This window comes from Grammomys surdaster, unplaced genomic scaffold (genome assembly GCF_004785775.1).
Source record: "Grammomys surdaster isolate TR1022 unplaced genomic scaffold, NIH_TR_1.0 572, whole genome shotgun sequence".
Classification (NCBI taxonomy): domain Eukaryota; kingdom Metazoa; phylum Chordata; class Mammalia; order Rodentia; family Muridae; genus Grammomys; species Grammomys surdaster.
In genome coordinates, this window is record NW_021604991.1 from 208,065 (window position 1) to 213,064 (window position 5,000).

Genomic DNA, 5,000 nt, shown 5'->3' on the forward strand with positions numbered 1-5,000 from the left:
ATAGGAAATGTAAATAAATCATCCAATAAAAAAAAAATACAAGAAACACTAATCATATGAAAATGTGGTTAAAAACATAATAAGAAGGGAACTGTGCAACCTCTCCGGGAGCTCCAGGGGCAAGGGACTCTTGGTAGAAACTGCAAGTGGTAGAACCGGGCAGTTGGAAAACATGGATAAACTCCAGCAGCATTGTCCTGGCCACAATAGCAAAGAGAATACGTAATGCAAATACTTTCCCCAAATATTTCTCTGTAAATAGCCTAACGACCATAATATGAATGAAAACATCAGCATAAGACCCAGTTTATGTAAGTGAAAATATAATGATAGCACCACAGAATTATGATAGCCAGGAAAAAAGAAAATGTCGTGAGTTTACAGTATTTAAAATTTCAGACACAAGGGATTCATGGTCAGGGTCAGGATGGTAAGGAAAATGGACATAGAAATGAACGAATTTTCAAGGGAAAGGGCATTTGTGCCAGCACATCACTTTATCACCCCTGTCTGTAACACACAGGTTGGAATTTGGATGAGGAATGCATTGGATATGTACACTGCTTTTGGTAGGATAGCCATTCTACTTTCTAATTGTCTTCTTTAATTTATTTCTTCAAAGACTTGAAGTTTTTATCATACAGGTCATATACTGGCTTGCTTAAAGTTAACACCAACATACTTTTTTTTTGAGGTTATTGTGAAAGGTGTTGCTTTCCTAATTTTTTCCCTTAGTCCCTTTGTCATTTGTATATAGGAAAGCTATTGACTTAATAGCTTTAGTTTTGTATTCAGCTACTTTGAGGAAAGCATTTATGAGTTATAGAGTTGCCTCATGGAAATGCTTGAGTCGCATATGTATACTATAATATCATTTGCAAATAAGGGTATTTGACTTTTTCCTTTCAATCTACTTTGTATGGTAAATATCTAGACTCTGACAGAAGGAAGACCTCTAGATTTTGTTTCGCTTTCTTAAGATGTATGCACTTAATATTATGTATATGTGTGTTTTCCCACAGGTAGGTCTTTGCACCTAGTGAGGGCAGTGCCTTAAGCAGTCATAATAGGACAATAGAGTCTTTGGAACTGGAGTTACAGGAGGTAGTTAAGTCACTTTGTTGTGTAGAGAACTGATCCTGTAAACTGCAGCAACAAGTGCTCTTAAGTGCTGAGCCGCCTCTCCAGCTCTTGGTCTAGTATTCCTTAATCACTTCCACAAGAAATCTGAAATACGTGACATGTGTCTAGCCTCCTAGCTCATTTAGCTAGGTGTTATAGCTTATGTTATTCCTATGTCACAAAATAAGCATTCATTATACATGTGTGAACGACAGATATTATGTTTACATTATTATAGAACCACTATTATGTACATATGCATGCATGTCATAGTTACATTTGTATCATCTCATGGAATTATCTTAACAGTTACCATAAATTTCTATAATTTCTTATTGAAGAATATTAGGGTAAGTATGGGAGAGCGGATGCCACTTATCACTAATTTCATACCCACCTGATCTTACTCAGTCACAGAGAGAGATATTTTGTATTTCTTCCCCACCATTTCAGCAGAATTGCTCTACATTTTCCCATATTTCTGGCAAACTACTTCATGATTATTACATGGTTGAGTGCAAACAACAGTCAAGATAAATTTGAAAAAGCTCAAATAAATCTCTAGAAAACAAATACAGATATTTCTCAATTCCTCGAGAAATTTGGAAGATACACAGTGAGCTAAACAAGAAGAATAGCAATAAAATAGAGTCAAGAAATTCATCTAAAAATCAAAAACCGAGTTAGAATAGAACAAAAACAACAGATTGTAGTTCTGAAATATACAATATGAGAAACTAGAGGAGAAATCCGCTACATTGAGGAATGAGAAAGATATCACTGACAGCTCTATTAACCCTACATGGCAGAAACCAAAGGACACAGGAGTGGAGGATTCATTGTCTTTAAACAAATAAAGAGGGAAGGACCTAATTATCAGGAATAGAAATGGGATCTGTCCTCTCTGAAGGTGGCTCCATGATAAGGTCAGGGGAAGTCACAGCTGCAACACGGAATTTGGCAGAACTGTAGACGTGAAGATGAAATGCAGCAAACCCAAAAGCTCCCAGTGAAGACACCCCACGCAGTCAGATTTCCTCAGAGACTATGCATGACCTTCAAGACCTTCGAAGCTCAACTGCAAACGATTGCAGTGGAGTGAGAGTGAGAATGTCACTCAAGGGACTTAACATATGAGCAGCTAGGAATAGTTTGTTGAGTGTGACTTAACGCACAATCAACACACAGCCCTTAAACCAACTGACTTTAATAATGCAAATGGAAGCCAAATCCTGTTAGCTAATCATGAACTCTAGTGGAAACATGTCCTTTCTACACCACACCTTACCAATTAGCAAGGAAGTTTCAGATCTGGGTCCTGTGGTTATACCTTAGAATAAGAAAACCATGACATTTGAGACAATTAATTTTCCTTTCATAACATACTTCTTTGTGGACGTGATGCTAGATAACAGCATTATCCAGTATTACAAATACTTTCACACTTATCGTGGGTGTGCATAAAATTTACTGATATGTACCTATCTATATTATCAATATAATCTTCTCTTGCCACATTATAATTGGCATGGGATACTCTCCAACTCTGGGCTCCATGTGCACAAACAACTTTATTTATCATACTCAGGGATCACTCCTAACTCTTCCAATGTTTATATGAGGTATCAGCTGTCATGTCACTGACACATTTACTCTCATATTCAGACTCCACATTTACTCTCATACTAGGAGTGATACCTCTGTTTTCTTCCTTGTAGTGCTATCTTGAATACTTTTGCAATACCGCCACATCATTTATAGTTTCATTTTTAGTACGATTTACTTATTTTAATTTTATTTGAAAGGATATCTTTGCTTGTATGCAGTCTGTGTACTTCATGCATGCATCGCCTACAGTAGCCACAAGAGGGCAACAAATCATGTGGGACCTGATGTCTGAAAGGATGTAAAGTTCCCAGGCAGGTACAGGAAACCGAACCTGAAAACTGCCAGAAGAACTAGTGCTTGTAACTGCTGAGCCACATATCCTACTCTTTAATTGTTCCTTAAATTAGCTACTGTTGATACTTAATGAACTGTGAAACAGAATTCATAGAGTACCAAGGACACTTTCTTAGAGTGTCATGGTAATTACCAGCCCAGGAAAGACAATCACACAGAAGTGCTATGACAAAGACACACTGAGAAGTTGGGTAGTAGGAGGCACTGGCTGTGGAAAACCTGTGTCCATAATTATGTGCCTGAGGTCTTACAAGTATGAAACAAAGTCAATCTGAAGTACTATATAGAAGGATATTAGTAAGGTTATATAGAAATTAACAAAATAGAGACTCAGAGACAATACAATGATTCAGTATTACAGACTTTTTTGTGCAGAGACTAAAGTACACATAGTCTAGACTAAAAGTTTGAATCTATTTGTATTAGACTTAGAAATAAAAAGGATTGCAATGTATGACAGTGGCATCACTGCTACCTGATGCAGTGCCTTAGAAAGTGATACACAAATGAATCAGAATTGATGGAGAAAACACAAGTTCCATTCTATAACCATTTATAAACACAGTTCCTGTCTATGACAGCAGCAACTGCGTTGGGAGAATTGGATCTTACAGTGATGGGAAACATCTTTACCACTGAAGGGCATCCTATGGGGTTAGTCTTAGAATAGTCGCTAGTCAGCAGTGCAGTGGGGGAAACAGCAGCTCATCTGATGTGTGGGGCTGGGAAATAGGTTTATTGGACTGGAACAGTGATGTGAAAAAAGACACTCCTCAAATGCTGTTGTATTTATCCATTATGTAGATACACCTAATCTATATGAGCTCTAGAATATATGAATTAGAAATAATCAGGATTGTTTTTATTTATTTTATGGGTACCAAGAAGAATCATCTGGTAGAGGATTGGTATTAAGTCTTGTTTGAAAAGATGGTTCTTATGTATTGGGTCAATGACAGAGGTCTAGAATTTAAATTCATGCACACGTTCTAACTCCCCTGTGTAGGGAACTATGTAGTTGGCCTGGCCTTCCTGCCTTCAGAGACATGCATCATTGGTTTTTTAGGGTAGAGTCCTTGGTTCCTGGGACACTGTGTGCCTTTAAGTTCCTGAAAAACTAAGATACTTCCTCAGGCATGGAAGCCTTCAGACCATTGTGGGTTTCTCTGTATGTTCCTTTAGAAGTTACTGAATGTATTTCACTGCATTCTTCCCCATTGTCTGGCTCTGGCTCTTCTATTTTCCACTATTTATTCCAGGATGATCCTTTGAACTGGACTAGGAACTTGTTCTTTAGTGACAGGCTTTGAGGAGGATTGCTGAGAAAAAAAAAAACAGGAAAAAAGATTAAAAAGATGGACATGGGAGGTCTTTCAGAAACTATGTCTTTATGCAAAATAAGGTTGTCAAGAAGTTATCAGCAACTTCTATAGCATTTTTCCTGAAAAAAGGGAATGGCACACTGTCAGTAAATGAATATAATACATTTGGACAAAGTATAGAGAGATCTATTCAATCACTGTTTCACACAAGGAGTACAGAGTATCACAACAGCATCAGAAAAAAAAAAAAGCATATGGCAGCCTTGGGACCGGTATTCCCAGCTTCTTATGGTGTGAAGAGTTGGATTCTCTAGGTTAGAAGCTACAAGTCCACATGTTTCTTGACCCATAGTGTTTTGGACTTCCAAGCATATTCTTCACTATACAAGAGTAATATAATAGTATTGCTTCTCCACATCTCAAGGCCTCAGGTACCACCTCAGATTGATGTAGGCATTCCCATTTGTCGAGTCTTAGAGGGGGAAATACTATGCCCCACTAAGCATAGGGACTCTGGCACCATTTGATATTTTGATTTGACACATTATGGTTTTCTGTACTAATGTCTGTGCAGTGGAATAGGAGGGGTTACTG